The sequence below is a fragment of the Nyctereutes procyonoides genome, unplaced genomic scaffold (genome assembly GCF_905146905.1).
Source record: "Nyctereutes procyonoides isolate TBG_1078 unplaced genomic scaffold, NYPRO_anot_genome, whole genome shotgun sequence".
Classification (NCBI taxonomy): Eukaryota; Metazoa; Chordata; class Mammalia; order Carnivora; family Canidae; genus Nyctereutes; species Nyctereutes procyonoides.
This window is the reverse complement of record NW_026575126.1, coordinates 16,470,747-16,497,964: the sequence shown is the minus strand read 5'-3', so window position 1 is coordinate 16,497,964 and position 27,218 is coordinate 16,470,747. Positions and strand designations below refer to the sequence as shown.

Genomic DNA, 27,218 nt, shown 5'->3' with positions numbered 1-27,218 from the left:
CCAAACAAGCATTTCCACTTTATCCCCATTTCCTTCTCCACAGATTTCTCCCTATTCTCTATTTAACACAGTCTTGTATAGTTCCCTTCACTCTAAGTACTATTTTTTCCCTGAGATACCCCTCTAAGCTTCCTACACTCTTAAAAGGCCCAGCTGAAACCCACCTTCCTTGAAAGCATCAGGGGCAGGCCTCTAGACACTAAGTTCCAATAATTTGCCTCCATTTATAATACAGCAAGAACACATGTTATAGTTATTCACTATTTGTATGTTTGTCTTCCACACCAGAGGTCTAGATCATCATTTATAACCCAAACTTCTAATCCAAAGCCTGGCATAGATAATGTAAGTACTCGATTAGTGTTCACTGTTCAAGCAATTAAGAGTACCACATCGGATGTTAGCAAAACTGCAGAACATGAAGTTCCAGCTCTCACTTCCCCAAGGAAACATCAATTTAACTACAACTTAAACACCAAAATACTTTACAAGATTTCTAGAGTCCAATTAAAAACTTGCAGTACCCCAGACAGGCACAAAGCCAAAAAGAGCTGCGCTGATACAGGTAAAAAGAAAATCTCACTATCCCTGCATCAATCCTTCCACCTAGCCAGGACAGATCAGCATCAAGAGATAGCCTTGGCTTGGAACTTCTCACTAGGGGTAGAGGGAGAGAAGAATGGACTATGCATCAAAGATTCTGGCTTTTTGGAAGGAATACCTGAGGGACTAGTTTCTGTCACACCCAACTTAACCAAAGAAGAAAACACTTGCACAATGAAAACTACAAACCATTATTGCAAGAAGTTAAAGACAACACAAATAAAAGGAAAGACATCCCATGTTCATCAATTAGAAGACCTAAATAACATTAAAACATCCATACTACTGAAAATGATCTATAGATTTCAATATAATCCCTATCAAAATCCCAATGAGGTTTTTTGTTGTTGTTGTTGTTTCAGAAATAGAAAAAAAGAATCCCAAAATTCACATGGAACTACAAAGGACCCCAGAGACCCAAAACAGCCTTGAGAATAAAGAACAAAGCTGAGGGCCTCACACTTCCTGATTTCAAAACATATTAAGAAACTACAGTAATCAGAACAGAATGGTATTGACATTAAAGATGAACATATACACCAATGAAACAACGCATCCCAGAAATAAATCCTCATATATACATACAGTCAAATCATCTTCTACAAGGGTGCCAGCATTCTACAATGGGGAAAGGATGGTTTCTAACACATCATGTTGGGCAACCGAATATTCACAAGCAAAACAATGAAACCAGACGCTTATCTTACACCATACATAAAAATCAACTGAAAATGGATTAAAGACTTAAATGTGAGACCTGAAATTATAAAACTCTTAGAAAAAAACATAGGGAGAAAACTTCATGATATTGGTCTTGGCAATGATTTCTTGGACAGGATACCAAAAGCACAGCAACAAAAGGCAAAAATAGACAAAGCAGGACTATATCAAACTAAAATCTTCTGTTGGGATGCCTGGGTAGCTCAGCGGTTGAGCATCTGCCTTTGACTTACGGCATGATCCCAGGTTCTGGGATTGAGTCCCACATCAGGCTCCGGCAGAAAGCCTGCTTCTCCCTATGCCTATGTCTCTGCCTGCGCCTCTCTGTCTCTCTGTCTCTCTCTCTTTCTGACTTATAAGTAAATAAATAATATCTTTAAAAAAATAAAGTCTTCTGTTAATAACTCTTGTTACTTTATCAATTAACAAAATGAAAAGGCAACGTACAGAACGGAAGAAAATTCTGCAAACCATATATCTCATAAAGAATTAATATCCAAAATATATAAGGGTCTCCTATAACTCAAATGCAAAAATACATCTGAATTTAAAAATGGGCAAAGGACTTGACTGAATACACACTTCTCTTAAAAAGACATACAAATGGCATACAGAACACATTTTGTGTATTGGAAAAGACATTTAATATCACTCATCATCAGGGATATGCAAATCAAAACCACAAGATATTACCTCATACTTGTTAAGATGGCCAATATAAAAAAATGCTGGCAAAAATATGAAGAAATTGAAACCCTGGTGCACTGTTGGTAAGAATGTAAAATGCTGTGTGTAAAACAGTATTGAGGTTCCTTAGAAAATTAAATGTAGAAGTACCATATGATCTAGCAATTCTACTTCTGGGTTTTTTTCCAAAAGAATTTAAATCAGGATCTTGAAGAGATACGTGCACTTCCATGCTCATTGCAGCACGATTCACAATAGCCAAGAGTTGGAAACAAAGGTCCATTGACATATGAATGGATGAAAAAAATGTTGTATACAATGGAATATTATTCAGTCTTTCAAAAAAAGGAGGAGGGGCATCTGGGTGGCTCAGTTAATGTAGTAGTGTCTGCCTTTAGCTCATCAGGTCACGATCCCACAGTCCTGGGATTGAGATCCATATTGGGATCCCTGGTTCTCCCTCTCCTGCTCCTCCTGCTTATGCTCTCTGTCAAATAAATAATTTAAAAGCTTTAAAATAAAAATTTAAAGAAAGAACAAAATCCTGTCATATGCAACAAAATGTATGTGCCTGGAGGACATTATGCTAACTAAGCTAGTCACAAAAGGTCAAATGCTGCATGATTCTACTTATATGAAGTATCTAAAGTAGTCAAACTCACAGAATCAGAACATACGTAGAATGGTGGTTGAGAGGATGGGGTTGCTGGGAGGAAGTGAGGAGTTGCTGTGCAATTGGGTATAGTTTCAGTTACACAAGGTGAGAAAGTTCTAACGATCTGCTCTACAACATTGTGCTTTATAGTTATAAATATTGTACTTAACACTTAAAGTTTCTTAAGAGTGTAGCTCTCATGTTATGTGTTTGTGCTTTTTATCACCAAAAAACCCAAACAAACAAAAAACCCTGAAACACTACAATGTTGATGATATGTCTTTGGGAATATTACAGACTATCTTGGGAAAAGGCAAAGAGCTTGCTAAATAGGTCAGTCAATAATGGATGATTCAGGTTGCCAGGATGGGAATGTGTACTTTTACAAAGAGAAAAATTTTAAGCAGACACAACTTCCAAAGTGGGAGTACTAACCAGAATGGAGACTGTGTCAAGTTACTAATAAGTGTAAACTAGGATATGTAAACACAAGGAAGCATACTTAACATTTCAGCAGAGAGAAACTGGAAAGAAAAATCTACTCTGATAGGGTTATACCCCTAAGAGGTGCTTGGGGATCATTTTTACTGTATAGCAATCACAAATTTTTAAAAAGGTAGGGAGTGTCTGGGTGGTAGAGTTGGTTGAGTGTCTTTTCCCTTCATCTTTACCTCCTACTCTATTTTTTCTAATCTACATTGCTTCTCCCTTCCCCCAAAGTTGCTTCAAATTCTGTGTATTCATAAAATTTACAAATATTTAAAAATAGCACTTAAAAATACAACAAATGTAATTGCTCAGAAAATTTTTTTTTAATTTTCACAAATATTTTGGATTGAATGGATGATATTCTGCAGTGATGCAGAATTAGGAGTGGAATTTAGTGACTTAACTTTAGAGAAGACTGCATCATGTAAACCAAGAATTCTGTTTCAATTACTCCAGCAACTAAACACAGCATTTATTATTACAATCATAACATTTGAAATGTGTTGACAACTTTTTAAACAAAAGCATTACGGATCTGGGGGAAAAAAAGAAAAAAGCTATCTATTTAAAATGTGGCTTGTTAAGGTTTATTCTCACTACTCCAACTTTATTTTGTCTATACTTAACTATCTTAAGACTAATTTTCTTCTCTAATCCTAGGAAACTGCCTGAAAGACTAAAACAAAGCACTACTTTTTTTATCTGGTTTTAATGAAAGATGTGCAGGAAAAGAGCCTGGAAAATCTGAAACACATCAATACCATTCCAGTCACTATATATTGAAGGAGTATCTTTCAGGTTTTGTTGGATCTGGTTTGGATGGGATAACTTTAGCTCAATAATCTCATCAAACTGACTGGATAAAAGAAGCACTTTTTCCACTTAGAGTGGGAAGAGAACTATCCTGAATACTAGTGAGAATACTGTTTCAGATCTGGTGTTGGTTAAGTTCCTAATGAGATAGTCTCTAAGGAGTAGGTGTTTGGTTTTTTTCTTTTAGGAGTGGGTCTTAAGGAGCCTGTCTATGCAGAAGTGAAGACCATTAAAACATTATCAAAACCCCAAGACAGTTTAATAACTAAAATCGAGCATGACTTTATAATATACAAAACCACTAGGACAATTAAAGTTAAAAAAATATAATTAAAAATTTTTTAATTAAAAAAAATAAAATAAAACCACTAAGACAGATCTCCATTATAGAACTTATATTTTATATTAATTATCAGTCTTTCTCACAACTCAAGACCTAAAAGATTATAATCATCAGTCAATAGTCTGCTAAATGAATGTTTTGCTTGTTAAGGCACTTTGAAAGAGTCTACTCTTCCAAAATGTACTAGTTGGTTTTAAACCAAATACAAACCAAGCAAAATTTAAAAATAATTTTTTAGTGAAAAATAAATTCAGAGTATCCAAAGTAGATGCAACAAATGATGGAACAAAGAATGTAGAAAACTATTCTGGTATAGCAAAAAAATCACAACTCCACATTCTACAAATGAAGACCCAAAATATATTAAGATATACCAAAAAGTATGCTTTTTTAAAAGGACAATACAACTTATAATTAACCTTGACAATTTCCAGGAAGGAATGATTTGTACCATTAAGTAGTTGGTTGCTAAATTTGTGTGACAGATACTTTTAACTCACTAAAATTACAGTTCTCCTCTTCTCCCAATGTTAACAAATGCATGATTGACATTATGTAAATATAACCCTTTTCTGATCAGAAACAGGAAGAATATTTCATTAAGATATGCACACAATACACAGAAGTCAGTCCATATCACCACAGTAACGTTTCTGCAGTAATAACTAAGCACTAAGCAGAATGCAGGCTGGCTTATGGAAGGCAATACAATGAATACCTAACAGTAAATATTAGAAAATGTATATTGCTTTAACCAAACTGAAAGCAAAGAAGTATATTTTGATTTTTAAATGCTTTTATTGAATTTTAAATAATAGGGATACCTTACTTTAAGAGCTTTGGTACTTCAAAATACTTCAAATTTATATCCATATGAACACAAGAGCAGAATATCTTTTAGTCTACTTAAGAAAATTTCTATTATCAGTTATAAAAATGTATATTACAAAGTAATTTGTCATTCTAAATTTCTCTATTGGTTCATTAATCTCCCAAAAGTATTCTACCAAAAATATAAGAGGGGGAAGAGATCATTTTTTTCTACATTACTGTCAACTCTTTTTTTATAATAACTCAGAAGAGTGTGGATATGAATGACAAGCTCTGTAAACTAATCTCTCTACACTTACTAGTGTTAATAATTTTACTGTTACTTCTTAATTCTTGTTAAATAATATGAATATGTTACTTCTTATTCTTGTTAAATAAGAAAAAAAGTCGGGGATCCCTGGGTGGCTCAGCGGTTTAGCACCTGCCTTTGGCCCAGCATGTGATCCTGGAGTCCCAGGATTGAGTCCTACATCGGGCTTCCTGCTTGGAGCCTGTTTCTACCTCACCTGTGTCTCTGCCTCTCTCTCTCTCTCATGAATAAGTAAAATCTTAAAAAAAAAGAAAAAAGAAAGAAGTCAAGGGGTGTTTGGGTGGCTCAGTCAGTTAAGTGGATGCCCTAGGCTTGAGTCATGATTCCAGGGTCTTGGGATCAAGCCCTGCAATCAGGATCCCTGCTCAGTGAGAAGTCTGCTTCTCTCTCCCCTGATTGTGCTCTCATTCTCTCACTTGCTCACTCGCTCACTCACTCTCTCAAATAAAATCTTTAAAAAAGAAAAAAATCATATAAAAGCTTTAAAAAAGGTCTATACTTCTCTATAATAAACAGTAGTAGTAAGGAGCTGGTTGGTAAGGGTGGGGAGATAGAAATTTTAAGACCTGTATGACAGATTTTATTACTGTCCTAATATTAGCTGCTCCTCTTTACTAGGTCTATTTCTATAGGAGAGTTATATTTCCTGCTTCTATTTGACCTGCTTTTACCAATGAAATGTGAAGTGAGATGCACCAGGTTAAGACCCATCCTAAAGTTCCATCACCTTTTCCTTCTCCTTCAGGTCTCAGAACGAGGAGGGCATCTAGCAGAGAGTCACGGTAGATCCTCAAAGTATACATAAGAGGAGAGTAATACATAAGGCCTCAGACCTTCAGAGTTGCACACTCACAATGTAGCGAAAGTTCTCTAATACATCCATCCCATCTAAGGCATGTGAAAGGAGTACCCAATATTATAAACACGGACATTAAGAAGTCAAATGGTACATATCCATGACAACAATTCAATATAAAGCCCATTTCTGTATTCCTAAGTACTAGCCTGGTTAAATGTCAGGAGACCGCCATAACAAGGCCAGCTGTTTCCATCTTCTTGGATGCCGCTCTGATGTCTGCAATTCCATTTAATCTGAGACTGCTTAACTGTTCTATCACTCTCCAAAGATTACATTAGGTCAATAACCACATTTACATTACACACAAGGCAAAGGGATGGGGAAAGGAAAAACAATGCATGTTGGACACAACAGAGGTGGCAGTAGCCGGCTAGACATTAACCATCATGGACACAGGAATTTTCTGATCTCAGACTCCTCAGTTTTGCATTTGGACAGCTACAGAATTAGCTATTTAACATTAGCATGAGGGATTTTTACTATAATTGGGCTTACTTAACCTTCTTGAGATATACCATCCAAATATAAACAGTCATTACATCTATTCAAAGTCTTTTTAATTCTATTTTGTATTGTTTCATAATAAATTCACCTACTTGCCATTTTAAAAGGCTTGTCAAAACATTAATTCATATGCTAGGCTAAAAGGTTACATACTGCGGAGTTTAGAAAGTTCACTGAAGAAATGTGTTGAAGCTTTCAGATAACAGTGGAATAAATAGTACTGAACAAGGCATTCACATGTCACTTTTGCTCCGCAATTATGTTTCAAAATAACACAATATATAAATGCTTTGTCAAAACATGGCACAAGCGATCAGTCTTCATTTTTGCTTGAGTACTAGATATAATTTAATTATCAAATTTCAAATACGAACCATTAACTAATGGTATGTATGTCCTTCAACATGTCATATGTTATTTTGCCCCGAGAACATGAGCTGTGAAAAGAAAAATGAGACAGATTTCCATGTAAGACTCATTGAACTTGTCTTGTAATATTTTAGTCCCCCCCCCATATACAATGACTATTTAGGAAAGATTTTACATAAATTAACTCTGAGATTTAATACAGGAGTTATTTGATTTAAACTACTTGTCAGAAAGCCTAGGCCTAAGCAGTGGCCAAGAATGCTTGATTTAAGTAATTTTCTGATACAGTATTGTTTTCGTCACAGTTCAGAAATATGAATATCTCCTTTAGCCATATATGCTACAATTTAAAGAAGAAATTTTTACTTTTATTTAAGTTTTTATTTATTTATTAATGAGAGACACAGAGAGAGAGAGCGCGCACACACACATGCAGCAGAGACACAGGCAGAGGGAGAAGCAAGCTCCATTCAGGGAGCCTGATATGGGACTCGATCCCGGGTCTCCAGGATCAGGCCCCTGGGCTGAAGGCGGCACTAAACCGCGAGCCACCTGGGCAGCACAGAAATTTTTACTTTTAGATTAATTTTACAAATAAGGTGAGAGGACAAAATGATTTGCACCATTTTACTGAAAATAAAGATAACATAATTGAGATTACTGCCAGTTTTTTTTTTAAAGATTTTATTTATTTATTCATGACAGAGAGAGAGAGAGAGAGGGAGGAGGGAGGGAGGAGGGAGGGAGGGAGGGAGGGGGAGGGAGGAGGGAGGCAGAGGGAGAAGGGCTCCATACAAGGAGCCCGATGTGGGACTCAATCCCAGAACTCCAAGATCATGCCCTGAGCCGAAGGCAGACGCTTAACCGCTGAGCCACGCAGGCGTCCCTACTGCCAGTTTTAAAACTGGATATAGAGAAGTACACAAAAATCGTAAGTACAGCATTTAAAGATTTCTATGCTGTGTTTAAGTGATAAGAGACAGTAAACATAGTACTCAAAAATTACCGAGAAGACATGTATAGTAAGCTCAGAATTACAAAAATATATTAGCTGTGTGTAACATCAGAGCTGTCAGAGGAGTCCCATGTATTTTGAAGTGAAAAAAAAAAAAAAAAACAAACAAACAAAAAAAAACACCTCTGGATGGAAAATAAGAGATGAGAAGTTAAACAGTAAGAGGTGATTTCACTACCACATTTTAACTAAACTTGCTGTGCATGGGTACCAGAGTAACTGCCTCATAGCACTTCACTTTGCATCCTTCTGTGTGTTTTCTGATACCCAGAGGCCTGTGCCAATCATTGTGGGAATCTTGGCAGGATCTACAAATGAAATATTTGGTAGATCTTTTCATTCCCACTAGGAGGCCAAAGATCACAATATCTAAGGGAGACAGAAAGATGCATGTCCAGAAGTGTGTATCTCTTAGGATTTTCTATGAATGTATGTATGTGAGGGTGTATGAAAGTGTATTTGAAAATCTAGCTTTTCTTTTTTCTTAAGCTGTAAGAAATCGTCTCATAAACTCTGATGACCCTGAGTTCCTAAATGGCTGAGTTCCATCAGCTTCTGGTGTGGCCATAGGCCTGAAGAAGAAAGAGTAAGAGGATTATTTAGGTACAATGCACACAGAATTTATTAAACAACAATTTTTTTATTAATATTTCACCTTTTTAAAATATTTATTTATTTATTTATTCATTCATTCATTCATTCATTCATTCAAGACACAGGGAGAAAGAGAGGCAGAGACACACGCAGAGGGAGAAGCAGGCTTCCTGCAGGGAGCCCGATGTGGGACTGGATCCCAGGACTCCAGGATCATGCCCTGGGCCAAAGACAGGCGCTAAACCGCTGAGCTATCCAAGGATCCACAAACAAACTTTTATAGTATTGTTAGAAAAAAAAATAATCTTTTTGGAGATCCTTATCCACCTAGTTGAAAAGCACCACTTTAAAATGCTTTCCCTTTCATAAAATTGATATTTCAACCAATCTACACAACAGATGAAAAAAAGTTTTACGTTAAAAAAATACTAGTAACCACAGGGGCATCTGGCTGGCTCAGCTGGTAGAGCATGGGACTCTTGATCTCAGGGTTGCAAGTTAGAGCCCAAAAACAGGCATACAAATTACTTTAAAAATAAATAAATAAAAATTAAATAAATAAATAAAATAAAATCAAGGTACACAGCTGGTTCAGAGCATGCAAACAGCTCTTGTGAGTCAGGGGTTATGTTGAGTCCCACACTAGATGTAGAGATTACTTAAAAAAATTAAAAATACTATTAACCACATAAATGAAAGGATTAGAAAAATTATACAACAAAATATTAATAATGACTTTTTAATGCTAACTCAGCAGCTGCTAGTGAACCAAAATTACGGCTATACAGGGATTAAGCCAGCATTTTATGTTAGCAAATATTTGAAGGTTCAGTTCAGATTAATCATAATATATTAACATTAGAAAAAAATCAACTAAAATCATTCAAACCTTACTTAGAATACTCATAGCATGAGTTATCTTTAAGTAGCAATTTTAAACTTCAATAATTTCAAGTAGAATGAGTCAATATAATAAAATGATCCAATCAGAATTTTCATCTGTACCATTTTAATTCACTAAAATCTATAATCATTTGGCTATTAATCATTTGTCCACAGAATTACTGAACTGTTACCTTTAATAAATACAATCTCATGGTAATAGGCCTCATCAATCAGTAGGCAGGTATCGCTTATATATGCAAACCAGCTCCTGTTGACTAAGTGCTCTGTGTGCATTATTTATTTTCATGCCCCTTATTTAAGGATTCCCTGCATATTTCGGTAGTGTTGTTAACAGTGAACCAGTTCAGCAACTCCTATGGCTCACAGCATTACTAACTGTCTTCTGCTGGATATTTTGACAGCAAAACTGAGTGGGTTATGTCAATGCTAAAATTTTTCATTAATTCACTACCATCCCTAGGCATTAGTAGTACATTTTAAGGTAATGGAAAACATTACTAGGAAAACAGTAAGTACTCCGCAAATCTCACTGGGATGCTAAATGGCCTATTACAAAACTTGCCAGCATGTTTTAAGAATTTCATGGGAATATTCATCTAAAATTTTGTTTTTGTAGCAAATTAGAAAAGAATACTTCCTGTTCTATCTGATATTTAAAATACTGTGAAAATCCCTACTTCTTTGCAAAAAATAATATGGCTCTAGCAATACATACATCTTTCTCTTCACTCAATTACATAATGAGGATATTTTCTTTACATGAAAGAAGCAGAAGCAAAAGTGATGTAATCTTCCACGGCACGCAAAACTAACAGAAATACACTCTTTATTTCAAGTATACCCATTCTAAAAAATTGGACTAAAAAATTATTTCACTAGAAAAGAATTCTTCCAAATATACTAAGTTTTGGTAATGTGATTAGAGAACAAAGATCGGCATGTGATGCCTTTCACGAATTATGTTTTAGAAACATCTCAGTTCTTTTAATAAAAAAGATCTCTTAAACACACAGAAAAGCAATCTAAATACTCCTATCCAAAAAGTAATGATTTGTCATGGAACAGCTTTAAAAATATCCCTCTCCTGTTGTACAATTCATGATTGCATAGACTGAAAAAACATGAAAAGCAAATGTATAGAATTTTGCCATTAATGCCTCTGCTCAATTAATTTTGTTACTAAAATATTCTTCTTAAGATATTATTTATTTATCCATGAGAGAGCCACAGAGAGAGGCAGAGATATAGGCAGAAGGAGAAGCAGGCTCCATGCAGGGAGCCTGATGTGGGACTGGATCCCGCGACTCCAGGATCATGCCCTGAGCCAAAGGCAGACGCTCAACCACTGAGCCACCCAGGCGTCCTTGTTACTAAAATTTTCTTAAGATTCTTCTCTTTATAGCTACTCTGCATCTTCCCAAATTTTTTCTCTTCCTAGTGTACTCCTAACTAAAATACACATTCTCATTTAATTACTGAAACCAAGGAGATCATAAGTGTTAACTATTCTTTCACCTGGTGTAAACCACCACCATCTATTTAAACATAAAATTTCTAATATCACTCAATTTTGGCTTTTATTGTAGTTAATTTTTAAAGACTATATATTCACTATGTCATTAAATACAATGATTTTTAAGAGACTAATTTTTTAAATATACATGGAACTGATAAAAATATGTTCTTTGCCAAAAGATTAGGGATTAATCTGAACATTTAGATCATGTAACCAGCCCTCCACCAAAGTTTCTCAAACTATCAAGGCATAAAACATGAAAAGCTCAAGAAAAATGACAAAGCCAACACACACAGAAGAGATTTTGCCTAAATGTGGGCAAAGGGAATTTATACATGATAAATGATCCTTCTGAATTTGAATGTTACAGCAAAAGATATATGCTAGGCATTTAAAAGAAAATTTACTGGAGGAGCATGATAAGTATCTTTAAACAGGTCAACTGCCATCATGTGGAACTCTAGATAAGATTAGGCTTAAAAATTAACTCAAAAAAAAAAAAGTTAGCTCCAGAAGCCAAAACAGACTACAGAACAGAAAATAAAAGGCACCTTTAGCTTAATTAACAAGGAATTTTCCAATAATGATAGCTTAAAAATGAAACTGATCATCCTTTACTGGTACTGTTGGTAGAAATTTTTAAGTAGACAACTTATGCTGGCCTATCAAAAATAATATGGAGATTTCTATATTGGTTGAGAGAGTGGACTATGTAGCTTCTAAATCTCACTCTATGCTTAATATTCTTTGAAATATGTGAAGCTCGTTAGCATCTTAATGTTCACCCTGAGTCTTCTGCCAATATTGCTAGATAGATTTTTTTTTATATTCTCATATCAAACTGTGTATCAATGAGTTCAAGGAACACATTCAAATTGGAGCATAAATTTTTATTTGGTCATTCTTCAGATGACAGTGATTCATTACAGAAATAAATATTTCTTTTATAAAAGCTTATAAACAATATTTGCTCCTCGGATAGAGAAACATCTCCTTAGTAAATAATCACATATAGTAACAGTTTAAATCCTGAAGTTAAATGTTTGCGATGTATGGCTGGCATTCGATATTTTGTTAATCAATAAGTAAATAATAAAAAGTATTTGGAAATTATGTTTGGTATCATAAGCAAACATTTTCCTTAGCCACATACTAAGAATCTTATTGCAAAATACACTAAGCTGCTGATTAAAGCCACACAATTACATATCTGATGGTGCCCATAAAGATAGCCAAAATTCAAGACAAGCACCAAATTATATAAAAATTGACTCTTTTTGTTCTAACACAAACTCAGAATATGCGCCCCTCAGCACATGGGATTAAATGGGTCAATGTAATGTACACATTTAACTGTGTAATGCCATTTCATGAAAAGACAAAATACAATGGCTTTTTTTTTTTTGCTTGTGATCACTATGCATTTAAAGTTTATTTTTTAACTTTGGTTAACTATATATAAAATTCCATCTAGTATGGATACTAATGGTAAGTTTCTATCCACTATCAAGACTGTGTAAACATTTTTCTTTTTTCTCAACTTTAGTCTCAACTAATTTCATATCTAACACAAAACAGATGTAAAGCATCTTAAACAGCTGTTGATTTAATCCTATGATCTATCTCAAGGAAATCAACCATAACCAACCATTACTCAAAACTTATGAGACAACACACTTTGCTTTCCCTTTTGAAAGATCCTTCTTTATCTGATCCATCGCTCATGAAAGGCCTATTCTTAGTCTAGACTGGGATCCTGGGACCCCGCTCCCCCAGGGTCCCTTGGCTTACATAGTACATGGGGCTAAAACCCCATCTCTGCACCTACTGCCTCAAAAGAATAATATATTACTGTCTTACATTTATACATGCTAAGCTTCTATGAAAGATTTTAATTAAAGAGTTCCACTGCTAAAATGTTTGAGGAGCTATTGCTCTAGTATATAGGCCTGACTGATCAATGATTCCCAAAAGGCCTCCCATGATACACAAAAAGGTCCAATCAGGAGTAAAGCAAGGATTTTCAAAGTTGTTGGTGATCAATTAGTGGACCATACAAAGTATTCAGTGGAAAAAGAAAAGAAATTGATATTTTGTTGAAAAAGCATGTTAAAGAGTAAGAATTTTATAATAATCTAAAAAGTACACGGAGATAAGTGAGATACACAGGCTTACCATTTTAGAGTCTAAATAGTAGCGACATACAAAGTTATCACCTACTAAAAATTTAGAAGCAAGTGTCACTAAAAAAATACAACAGGAACTGATTACAATAAAAACTTCTCTTGGTCTTCTTAATATTATTCTTTAAAGTTCTTTATTCTAAACTCTAAAGTTCTAAAAGACTCACTTAATTTCAGAGTATAATTGTTTTGAATCTTTAAAAATCACTTAAAAGTAAATATCTGAAGCTACATTAAATTTAGACCTCAAATATCTTCCTTGGAGATAGCCCATAAAGAAAAGGATGGCTTAAGGAAATTTTGTAAAATGACTAAAATAGACTTTACTTTTTAAACAGCAATAAAGATCTGAATCTCTTGATACTAACAAAATTTAATCCAGAAATTATTTTGGAGACAGGAACTTGGTTCAAAAAGATACACAGTAGATTATGAGAAATAGCCTGTAAAATAAACCCACAGTGCCTCTCCTCCTGACCGTCCCCAACAAACATTTTAGCATTTTAGGAAAATGTTTTTAAATAATTTTTGCTCTAGCTATTCATCTAATTTTCCAATTCTCCAAGCTAATATAGTGAGATTATCAGGGATATGCTCATTTCAATGAACACAAAAATCTCCCCCCATTTATACTTGAGATTAGAGTTCTGGGTAACTGCTCACTTCCCTCATTGCCCAGTCCTCCCCAGGCCTGGTGTATGTCTGGGTAACCATTGGTGAGCAGAAGTTACTGTGACTCAGATCCCTTTCACATATGTACTCATGTCAACTGCAGAAACTCCCTCCCCATCGGGGGATGAGGCTTCTCTTACTCTTCACAGAGTCCCAGGCTCATGTGGGAAACCTCAATGCACCCACTAACCCACTCACCAATTAAGACTAACGCACCTCAGCAAAACAACAACAAAAAAGAAATAAACCCTGTAAACCAATACACTATGGACATAAATTGTGATGTGACTGGTATCCTAAATACCTTTAAAGTAACAGGAGGAATATTTAGTTACTCTTCAATAAAAACTGAGAGTAAAACTGTTAAAACTGCTTCAGTAGTTATAACCCAGAAAACAAGGGAGTTATTTTCCAAAGTGTAAAACTGAATACATTCCCACTGTGCTATTCAGCTGAAGCATACAGAAACTATAAAAGCTATAAAATGCTTGTCACACCTTATAAAGAAAAAGCTGGAAAAAAAATGCAAAGACTGAAACTTGGCAAGATCTTATAGGCTTTTAAACACACAATTGTAGATGTCTCCAACAATCCATTAACCACAAACTACCAAGCATGTTCTACTCTTTAGATCATTTTTTAGGACATGGAAGATTTTTGTGTTTAAATTCTCACATGCACAGTGTAATGCCAAATGTTGTCGTTTAATCTAAGTGCAAATAACCTTTTATTCCAAATTAGAAGTACACATAATTTGGAAATTTTACACCTTCAAGCTTCTGGACTTTAAAAATCAAAAGCTAGGAGCACCTGGGTGGCTCAGTGGTTGAGCGTCTGCCTTCAGCTCAGGTCCAGATCCCAGGGTCCTGGGATCCAGTACCTCATCGGGCTCCCCACAGGGAGCCTGCTTCTCTCTCTGTGTCGCTCATGAATAATTAAATAATAAAATCTTTAAAAAATAAATCAAAATCAAAAGCTGAGAGATGTGCCCTGCATACTTTTTTGACATGAAACAGAAACATTTAACTGCTGTTTCCTTTACTATAACATTAAGGGGGGTATGATGTTTAATGTTCTTCCATTCTAAAATTGTTTTTTAATAGAAGTTTGTATTAGTTTCCATTTGTATGATTTAATACAGCCTTAAGAAATAACTACCCATCCATTTTATACTAAGCTATCAAATGTAAATGTTAATTTCTCCTTTTAGGTACCTAAGGGTGAGTGAATTCGTGTATTTGTTTTATAAAAATCATTCTATTTTTGGCGGTTTTCATTTAGTTTTTGGTTTTCAACGAGTCAAATTTGGTTAAGAGTTGGTTACTGCATAAAAGGGAAACCTCATTAACTATACAACACAAACTTAAAAATCAAAGTTCGCAGTCAACCAATTCAGCCAAATGTATCTGCTGTCACTCTATTTTCAACGTAACAATTTACAGTAATTTTTTAATTTAAAAAGATGCATTTATTTCAAAGACCATCTTGTATCAGAAACTATGTATAGAAGTAATGTGAAAATAAGAAGTGCTGAAGACATGAATTGTAACCGTATATCAGGAGCGGATGAAAAGTGGTTACAGAAATAATGGAGAAATTTCTGTATACAAAAGAAGTTGTAAAAATACCTGGAGAATTTGAGGCTTTACTATAACCTAAAACAGATAAAAAGGAAGTTAGGAAAGAAAGCACTGTGAAAAGGATGATAATATATTCTATCTGGATCACAATGAATGTCCGAAGTATAAGATAAGAACCAAGAAGGAGAACTTAAGGCTGATTTTAAAAGTCTACAGCAAAAAGCTGAGAACTAAAGATGTGACTGAATTAGCAAAAAGAAAGAAAGGGGATATAAAACACACACACACACACACACACACACACACTAAAACCACTAGGAACAAAATTAATATTATTATCTTTACAGCACAGATCACACCAGTCTCTCATATTCCTTGAAAAATTTTTTAAATGCTGATCTTGGGGTGCCTGGGTGGCTCAGTCAGTTGAGTATCTGCCTTTAGCTTGGGTCCTGATTGAAAGGTTAGATAGATTTAATACAAATGCTAGAAACAGGCTGTTTGATCAGTGCTCCTCAAACTTTAATGTGTATAAAAATCACTGGAGCATATTAAAATGTATTTATTGGGGCACCTGGGTGGCTCAGTGGGTTAAGCACCTGCCTTTGGCTCAGGTCATGATCTCAGGATCCTGGGATAGAACCCCCCAGTTGGGGTGGTGGAAGGGAAGGAGGGCGGGGGGTGGGGGTGAATGGGTGACAGGCACTGAGGGGGGCACTTGATGGAATGAGCACTGGGTGTTATTCTGTATGTTGGTAAATTGAACACCAATAAAAAATAAAAATAAAATAAAATCTCATCTATAGGAAAAAAAAAAAAAAAAAAAACAACCCCAGTTGGGCTCCCTGCTCAGCGGATAGCTGTTTCTCCCTCTCCTTCTGCCCCGCGCCCATGCTTTCTCCCTGTCAAATAAATAAAATCTTTAAATAAATAAATTAAATGCAGATTATGATTCAATAAATCTGATGTAGGACCTAAGATTCTGTGTTTCTAGTAAGTTCCCAGGTGATGGCCAAAGAATGTGATTCAAAGGACCAAAGTTTCAGTAGCAAGATTTTAGATGAACTTCTAAAGATTGTGCCATAGATTAGATTTTGATAAAGAAGTAACAATATATTACACTTTGTGGATTTTATTGAAAAGTTCAATTGGAGATGCTTGAAACATGTTAAAAACAAACATATATTGTGATCAAAAAAACACTAACCTTTTAAAAAGCTGTATTGTGTGTATGTGCATACACATATTTATAGGAAAACTTAAGACTCCCCTCAAGACCTAACAAAATCAATCTTAAAAAAAAAACTAACAATTACCATTAAGAAGAAAAGAGGAATGACTTTTTATACTTTTGTAGTATAACTACTGTGAACATTAAGTAAATAGAGACATTATGTCACCTGAGAGAACAACAATTTTAGTGTTCTGCTTTACATATTGCTTGAAAACTTTTTAGTGCACTCGACTTACTTAGACAAGCATCTTTGAGAAGGTACTTTAAAAATAATTGTCAGCAATAGCTCTGTAGAAAATTCACTGTAAAAACAAACAAACAAACAAACAAAAATGCTCCTAAGTAGTGTATGTTTCTGCGGATGCTGAATGCATATGGTCATGCATTAAATGTGGTCAATCCTGAGGATATTTTAGTGCTTACATCAAATTTCCCTAACCACTTAAATGTCAGTTGTATGAAATGAAAACTTTTAGCAAAATAAAAACAAACAAAAAAAGTGACTTACAGAATTACACATAGGCCAACACAAGGATATCTGTGACCTCTAAGTACTTTATCTCATGTTGCAAGATACAGCAAATGAAGTTAAGAATCATATACTGTTTTTTTTTCAGACAGTGTACAGTTATGACCCAAAGATGTATTATTTTCACAGTTTAATCTCTAAAAACTCAAGCAATATATGTGTTTGGGACATATCCTAACTCTTCTCTATTTTATAAGACAAAAGATCACAATGTCTAGTCTCTTATATTTCTTTAAACAGATTCTCTTTCATCAATAGCTCTTAAAAACAAAGAAAGTAACTATACACAGATGAATATATCCCTGCAGGTGTGCATTTTTTTTTTTTAAGATAATTGCTTCAGTGTGTCACTCACTAGTTTTGATGGACCTGAACTCTAATCTGTATCCCCCACGGTGGCTGAAATTTCTGCTCAGCTGTTTATCCTCAGTCAACGTTGTCTGATGGGTTTTTAAAGTCCTGCCCTGGGCCTGTTAGTATTAAACTACCACATTTGAGGTATAGTTCACATGCAGTATTATATGTAGAATATTCAATTCCCTATAGGTTTCTTGCCTCAGGGATTTGGGCCTCAGTTCCATTTTATGGACCCTTCACCCAGTAAAAATGCTGCTTTCTGCTTGAGTTCTATTGGGCATCAAGAAGTGGAAAATTTCCTCGAGGGAAAAACCAGGAAAAATCTAAAGATCTTTCATGAACTTTCCTTTTCTGAAGAAGCATAGTCCCTCAAGTCCAGCGGATATTGGTTGCTCTCCAAGGCCCTTCAACTAGTTGTCTTACATACATGGCTCAACTGTTATAACTGGTTTCAGTAGGAGGGTTCATCTAATATAAGCTAACCAACACAGACCGAACCAGAAGGCTCACCCACTTACTGTGTTTTTCATTTCTAAGTCTGGTTTCTTTTCAAGTCTATGTTGCTTTTTACGGTTTCCTTACAGATATTTTCACGTGTGTCACAATTTGTAAGCACAGTTATTTAGGGAAAAAAAAAAAAAAAGATTTGAGAGAGCAGAGAGAGAGGCAGAAGGACAGACTCTTGAAGCTGACTCCCTGCTGAGCCCATGACCCTTTAGATTACAACCTTAGCCTGAAGTCACAAGTTGTTGCTCAACCAACTGGGCCATCCAGGCACCCCAGCACAGTTATTTTAAATCTGTGTCTAATAATTTCAGTATTTGAAGTGTATGCAGTTTTGATTCTGTTTATTCCTGCTGGTTCTTATTAGTTTAATTGCCTTGTTATCTTTGACCACCTGCTCAAAAGTGAATTTGTAAGGGTTCATTTTAAGATAATGTGATGCGTCTACAGAAGTTTAGACCATTTCCAGCCAAGTTGGGCCACATGTATCGGCCACACAAATTGTATGAAAGGCAGTTAGTTGGTGGCCATACTTCCCAGTTATTTCTTTTAAAAATACCTTTCCATTTAATTCTTTATTCTGCTCAGTGTTAAAATATTCCTATCTGGTTACAGGCTGTTATGTAAAAAGTGGCTATTTTTTCAGAGCTTCAGTATTTTTAAAGCATTTAAAAATATTTTTTATACAGTATATTTACTCTCAGTGAAAAAGCTGAATAATTTAGCTTACCATTTTAAGAAACCAGACACCACTGGTACTCTCTCATCATCTTAATTATCACCCTTTCAGAGAGACCTTCCATGAGCACTGAATCTAAAATAGCTCCCCCAATCACTCTTTATCACTCTATCCTCTATTGTTACCTTCATAGAAAACACTTATTGCTCTATGAAATTATCTTGTTTACTTATTTTTTGCTATCCCTGAATACAACATAAGCTCCAGTGAAGCAGGAAGCCTATCCATCCTGTATAGCAATATATCCCCAGAATTTACCGAGCATAGTTACTAACATGGCATAGTTGTTCCGATACATATTAAAGGAATATATTAAAACAATAAATGAGGTTACAAATCTGAAATTTCCAAATAAAGTAGTAAGCCCAAGGGGGACAGGGCGGGGGGATGGAGTGGAGAACACCTTTCATTTCATTTCTCTCTTTAGAGAAACCTCCAGTTTCTAACAGCTCAGTCCCAAAAGGCCAAATCTAATCCCTTCTATCTAACTCTTTGTCACATCTCTATGTTGCCAAGGAACTGCTAATAAAGAAGAAAAATATAATGTTGGTGTTTTTAAGAGCTTTCAAGTATCAGACTGTGAAAATGACTGTGGATCATATCGTGGTAAACAGATTAATACTCATCAGAACTCTTAAACGCTAAGGTAATCATACATGCATCACCAGTAGCTATTTTTATACAGAGATGTTAATGCTTAGGGTAAATGGCTTACAACAGATTGACATTTTTACATTTAAATACATACTTTTGAAAACAAACAGGTCAATTATAAAACCAATGTAAATGTTTGTTTTAATTTCCCAACTGAGAATCAAGAAATCCAACAACTGGGACGCCTGGGTGGCTCAGCATCTGCCTTTGACTCAGGTCATGATCCCGGAGTCCAGGATTGAGTCCCACACATCGGGCTCCTTGCAGGGAGCCTGTTTCTCCCTCTGCCTAGGTCTCTGCCCCTCTCTCTTGTCTCTCATGAATAAATAAATAAAATCTGAAAGAAGAAAAGAAAGAAAAGAAAAGAAAAGAAAAGAAAAGAAAAGAAAAGAAAAGAAAAGAAAAGAAAAGAAAAGAAAAGAAAAGAAAAGAAAAGAAAAAAGGAAGGAAGGAAGGAAGGAAGGAAGGAAGGAAGGAAGGAAGGAAGAAAGAAAGAAAGAAAGAAAGAAAGAAAGAAAGAAAGAAAGAAAGAAAGAAAGAAAGAAAGAAAGAAAGAAATCCAAAAGTTAAAGAACCATACAGGTTTGGACTCTTTCATCTCAAAGCATAATAATAAGATGAGAGTTAGGTAAGGGAGAAAAACTTCCTAAATTGAAACTTAACTTTTTTTAAGGTTTATTTATTTGAGAGAGAGAGGGAGAGTAGGCAAGTGTGTGTGAAAGGGGTGGTAGGGCAGACGGAGAGAGAGAAAAAATCCAAAAGGAGACTCCCTGCTGAACATAAAGCCCAAAGCAGGGCTCAATCTCAGGACCTAACATCATGACCTAAGCTGACCAACTGAGCCACCCAGGCGCCCCAAGACTTTTTAACATATAAAACATCTTTTACATTAAAAATATTTTAAACAACAGTCAACTTTCTTTATTCTTAGTATAATTAATACTACAAAAAAAGTTTTGTCAACGGAAAAGAATTAGAAATTTGAAATATTCACATTCCTAAAGTACCATTATATGGTTAACAGAAATCCAGAAAACTTCATAACTGAACACAATTAGAGTGTTAAGCAATAAAACATGCATTTTTAGTCTATTAATTCTTCAAGAAACAATACAGCTTCCATCTTAGAATAAAAGAGCCTAAAGCATTAGCTTTACTTATCCAGCATTAGGTTCAACCACTGAAATTTCACTACAAAGTCTCACATCTCACAAAGATTACAGGATATTCTCATACTCTCCTTCTGAAACCACCACTATTGTCTTTTTTTTTTTTTTTTTAAAGAAACTGATTCTTCCCAAAGCAAGGGAGGGCATCTTTGTGTTGAAAATTTCAATCTCACAGCTCTTATCACAAATACTTTTTGTATTCTAGAATTAGCCAACAGTCAACTTGGAGCGGTTTTCACTATGAGACCTAGTAAGCTGTAACAAAACAATTTTGTTGTCCATAATTAAGAGAAAACATGTACCCCATCCAATTTCTCTACACACCACATAAAACACCCACCGAAGAGCATTGAAAAGGAAAATGTATAATAAACTACATATTCTGTAGAACATTAGTTTGTATCTATACAAACACCAGTTTATCAAATTGCATCAAGAGAATGCACTCATATTGAATAGATTATGATTATAAAATGATTAAAGTTCTCCCTCTTGGTGCAATTTGGCAAATGTTAATTTATGTAAATGTACAATAATTTATACATAATTCATATAGAAATGGGACTAAGGTTCTTACTATTTAACACACTTTTAAAAACACTACATTTATAAACTGTTAAGTATCAATATAGTTGCATGTATATATGTTTAAAGTACCGTTAAGGGATCCCTGGGTGGCTCAGTGGTTTAGCATCTGCCTTCAGCCCAGGGCGTGATCCTGGAGTCCCGGGATAAAGTCCCACATCAGGCTCCCTACATGGAGCCGCTTCTCCCTCTGCCTGTGTCTTTACCTCTCTCTCTCTCTGTCTCTCATGAATAAATAAACTATTTAATAATAGATAAATAAGGGGATCCCTGGGTGGCGCAGTGGTTTGGCGCCTGTCTTTGGCCCGGGGCGCGATCCTGGAGACCCGGGATCGAATCCCACGTCGGGCTCCCGGTGCATGGAGCCTGCTTCTCCCTCTGCCTGTGTCTCTGCCTCTCTCTCTCTCTCTCTCTCTCTCTCTCTCTCTCTCTCTGTGACTGTCATAAATAAATAAAAATTTAAAAAAAAATAATAGATAAATAAATAAAGTACCGTTAAGACCCAAGGACATGGGACGCCTGGGTGGCTCAGTGGTTGAGCGTCTGCCTTTGGCTCAGGGCATGATCCCAGGGTCCTGGGATTGAGTCCCACATTGGGCTACTCCCAGGGAGCCTGCTTCTCCATCTGCCTATGTCTCTGCCTGTGTCCTTCATGAATAAATAAAATCTTTAAAAAAGAAAAAGAAACCTAAGGACATGATCTATACAGTATCTAGATGTGTCAAATAATAGTGTGTGTGTGTGTGTGTGTGTGTGTGTGTGTGTGTATCTTAGTGATAAGACTGCATTTATAACCCCTGCCCCGAAAGGGTATATAATCAACTTTTAAATCTAGAAATAAAGACAATAAAACTTTAAAACAGATGTTCCTGCAGACGTGAAAATGAGACAAAAAACAATTCTTTTTTTTTTTTTTGCAAAGAGAAAACTTTTTTTTTTTTTAAAGATGTTATTTATTTATTCATGAGACACACAGAGAGAGAGGCAGAGGGAGACGTACGCTCCCTGGGAGGAGGCTGATATGGGACTTAATCCCAGATCCCAGAATCATGTCCTGAGCCATAGGCAGATGCCCAACCACTGAGCCACCTAGGCGTCCCAAGAGAAACAATTTTTTTTTAAGAGAAAACAATTTTGATGTAAGAACTAGATAAGCACATGTAGTAGATTTAGTGGCAGCTCCCCCCCCCCGCCCCATACCCTTATGAGGTTTTAGATTTCTAAGTATGGTTGCACAAATTACTAGCAGGACTTTTTATCACATAGGATTCAAAAGCTTTTGAAATGAAAGCCAATACATATAAAGGAAGAGAAAACTAAGGTATTACAAAACTCCAACTAACTTTCAGAGTATGAGTTACTCAAAATGGGAAAGTTTTCCAGATAGTTGAAATCTAATCTCCTTGAGACTCAAAAAATATTTAATAATTTTGGTTACTAAAATGTATCTTACTTCTTAGAGTGTACTGGATGTACTTTATCCTCTTGATACTGAAGGTTAGCAGAATATGCCATCACAAAATATGACTAGGACCTCAGGAAAATTTTGGTTACTGATTATTTTGAGCTGTAAGAACTTGAGAAACAGCAAATGCAGGGAGAAGCTTTTTGTGAACTTTTCATATCTACCTAAAGAAAATTCCTCTAAAAGGAATTCCACTGTCTTAAGTCTCCTACCCAAGTCATCAACCAGAGGACTGACTCCTATCACAGGGGAGAAGACTGGAAGCCAACACCACACCCTGACAAACTTTGTCACAAGTTATCATACCTCACATCTATTCTATAAGGATCCACTTATCTTTCCTAAAAATCCTTTATTCTCCCCTAAAACACCTCCATACCCCTTCCCTTATTAAGATGGTAATTAAATTCTAAACCACTTCAAGGAGTTATTCCTTTTCCCTGGGTATATATCTCTTATGTATACATGAGACATACATGTGAATAAACTTCTGTTTGTTTTTCACTTATTAATCTTTTATTACAGGGCCTCAACTGAGAACTCAGATGGGTAGAGGGAAAATTATTTTTCCTAGCCTACAACACATTAATATGGGCATCAAGGGGGCCAAGTATGCTGGATATTTTTATACATTTTCTCATTTAATCCATTAAAACAACTCCATGAGACAGGCCTTATCATTTCCATTTTACAGATGAGCAAACAGTGCGTTGGAAAGGTTGTTTCTTGTCGGAGGAAATGGCATGCCTGGGATTTACCCATAAGCATGCTTTACTCCACATACTAGCTCTTTTTAAAATAAGCTGGCTGCCCAATTAAAAAAAAAAAAAAACTATCAACATGGTTTTTACCTGACATGTATATACACAGAGAGAGCTTCATTACGGGTTTTTTATCTGAAATGCATAAATAGAGCTTCAATAGTAAAGGTAGGTATACTATAATCTAAGAGTCAAAATCTTGAAAAAAATGTGGAAAATAAAAGTTATGTTATACTCTATTTCTCTACGTTTCTTAGTGTAAACAAAAGGTAAAATATATTTGTAATATAAAGTAAACTTCAAGTGTCTTTAAGACAATGTCTTCTGAATCCTTGCCCCAAAAGAATTGGGATTGATCTATTAACTGACTTAAAGAACAAAATGAAAAATAGAGGATAATGTATAGGGTGAAGACATAGGAAGGGAAAACAAATTCAGAGATAAAAGAAAAAAAATGGAAAAAAAATCAAAGGAGTAGCAAAATGAATTTTATTTCTTAAAAAATGCAATTGGGAGTGCTAAAAAACAAACACAGGACAGGGAGGCTCTTACTTGAGGAAATAAACACCCCAGAGGTTTAGACAATAAAGACAGTAAAGAGGGGCAGCCCTGGTGGTGCAGCGGTTTAGCACCGCCTGCAGCTCCGGGTGTGATCCTGGAGACCCAGGATCAAGTCCCACGTCGGGCTCCTTGCATGGAGCCTGCTTCTCCCTCTGTCTGTGTCTCTGCCTCTCTCTGAATAAATAAGTAAATAAGTAAATAAATAAATAAATATTAAAAAAAAAAAAGACAGTAAAGAGGAAATAAAATATAGAGGTGAGAGCAGAGTCTAAATACTCATTGAGATGTTACATTGGCATTTGTGTTCTGCAATATTATATTGTGACCTGCAGTTTCCTCTTCCCACAGAAGCGGGTAAGGCAGGAAAAAGTCCTCAACTACAAGCCACAGTGACGTTTCTTACCAACCTTGTCACCATTCTTATCACTTTTGCTTCTAATCACATCATCAGAAGATTTAGGAGATTATTTTTTTTAATCTTACTTTCCATCTTTTTCACGTGACCTCAGAAAGATAGCCTTTGATCTTCACCCATACCTTCAATCCCACTGCAAATGAAGCTGAAGTGAGAGACACCAACAACTAGTATTTGGATCATGGGGAGAAATCAAGCTCTTAATCCTGAAAATTTGAATTGCAATGGCAGGGGTGTGTGTTGGGAGGGACTGTAACCCAGCAGCCACAGACTCAAAAGTCAAAAACAGAGATGGCAGGAATTAGCAAACTGGTGAGGAATGATGCTATAAATTTAAAGGAAGAAGGTGTGTATGCTTGACTGAGGGTAACTTCTCTTATACATTGAGCAAATGGGTTGTTACTGTGCAGCAGCAATGTGCATATACTCTTGAGGACAATACTGACTTAAGTAGAAGAGTATTCTGAAGTAGCCTGAAAATATTCCAGGGAATAAGAATGACCTGTATAGTCTCAAAAGAGAAGAGGAAAGACTATATATAGATGCCAACAGGTACACTTAGAAGTTAAGTGTAAACAACAACTGTTCTTAAAAAATAATGACAGCTGTTCTATGGAATTTCTCAGAATTCTGTTTGAGGATATCTGGGAAAATAAAGGAGAGCAAGGTCAGAGTATGTACTGCAAGTAATGTGAAGCAGGTCTACCAATTTTGAATATTTATTGTATGAATAATGCCTGAGAGCCACCATAATCTCTCACAGGGGCCTTGATACAGTTAAATCATGGTGCAAGCTTTCTTGACAATATATCCACCATCAGCCACATCTAATGACAGTAATAATCTTGAAGTTGATCCTATCTAGCCTTAAAAACTGATGGAAACAAGGGAAGAATAGATGATGCTCTTCTGATTAGTCTGGAAGATAGTTTTTCATGTTGAATACTTAATTAATTTGATCCATGCGGATGGTTTAGAGAGATGTGAAATAAACCTGCCCCTTATCATTAATTCCTGTGGTTTACATAGATCAAGATCACGTACATAGAGGGCAAGCAACATTTACCAAAGTTCCTCCTTCTAAAGAACACATATAGGGCAAAGAATTGAGAGAATTTTAATACCTAAGAAAAGCATAGTAAAGATTTCTTGCAACCTACAGAATTATCCATAATGGGGTATAAAACTCTGATTCTGATGTTATCTTCTAATTTAGCAACCACAAACTTTTCTTTAGTTGCTAAGAAGTCATAAGACTGATTCAACCTTATTATCATTCATTGCTAACCTCTGAAATGTAAAGAACATATAAAGACAGGTAATAGAAATGAGAGGTTCTATAAAAAAAAAAAAAAAAATCTAGGGCAGCCCAAGAGGCTCAGCGGTTTAGCACCTGCCTTCAGCCCAGGGCGTGATCCTGGAGACCCAGGATCGAGTCCCGAGTCGGGCTCCTGGCATGGAGCCTGCTTTTCCCTCTGTCTGTGTATCTGCCTCTCTCTCTCTCTCTCTGTCTCCTGAGTATTCTCATGAATAAATAAATAAAATCTTTAAAATAAATAAATAAAGGGGATTCCTGGGTGGTTCAGCGGTTTAGTGCCTGCCTTTGGCCCAGGGCGTGATCCTGGAGTCCTGGGATCGAGTCCCGCATCGGGCTCCTGGCATGGAGCCTGCTTTTCCCTCTCTGTGTCTCTGCCTCTCTATCATGAATAAATAAATAAAATCTTTTTAAAATAAATAAATAAATAAATAAATAAATAAATAAATAAATAAATAAATAAAATTTTAAGGATCTATAATTTGGATAGCCACTCTTTGAATGAACAATGAGTTCACTTCATATGTCTACTTTGGTTTTTTTTAATTTTTTTTTTTATTTATGATAGTCACAGAGAGAGAGAGAGAGAGGCAGAGACACAGGCAGAGGGAGAAGCAGGCTCCATGCACTGGGAGCCCGAGGTGGGATTCGATCCCGGGTCTCCAGGATCGCACCCTGGGCCAAAGGCAGGCGCCAAACCGCTGCGCCACCCAGGGATCCCCATATGTCTACTTTGAAATGGGTGCCAGTATAGTTTATTTTTTCCTCCAGGGTAAGTAAACTTTTTTTAAAAAATACATGTATCTAATAATAATGATTGCTCTGCAAAATCAAAAATAAAAATACCTTTTCAAATTTATGTTCAAATGCTCTACCATATTATTTGTGGATAAATCAAGTCCGTAAAAGTTTCTTATTCTACCATAAATGAACACTAGAATTTATACAATACTAGTGAAGAGCTGTGAGGAGGGATGCCTCAATGGCTTAGTGGTTGAGCATCTGCCTTAGGTTCAGGTCATGATCCCTGGGTCCTGGGATCAAGTACCGCATCAGGCTACCCAAAGGGAGTCTGTCTCTCTGTGTCTCTCATGAATGAATGAATGAATGAATGATCTTTTTTAAAAAATAAGCTGTGAGGAAAGATTGAGAAGTGACCCCAATCTGTTAAACAAAGACTCAGCTGTGCAGGACACATGTACATGGCAGTAAATATAGTAGTAGAAATAAAATTAAAGTAATTCCTCTGAACTACTAGAACACCCTGGTAAGGTACTTATA

At 35.7% G+C, this 27,218-nt stretch overlaps 1 protein-coding gene across 3 annotated transcripts in view; it reads right to left on the bottom strand.

The window, feature by feature from the left end:
* HS2ST1 (heparan sulfate 2-O-sulfotransferase 1) overlaps nt 1-27,218 on the bottom strand; it is a 169,537-nt gene that overhangs the window by 90,310 nt on the left and 52,009 nt on the right. The window contains exon 1 of one of the 3 annotated variants that reach the window (XM_055341089.1): nt 7,189-7,218. The exons of the other annotated variants lie outside the window; for them this stretch is intronic. The gene's annotated coding sequence lies outside the window, so the exon portion shown is untranslated. Of the gene's footprint in view, nt 1-7,188; nt 7,219-27,218 lie in introns of those variants that run through there. 3 annotated transcript variants of the gene reach the window in all.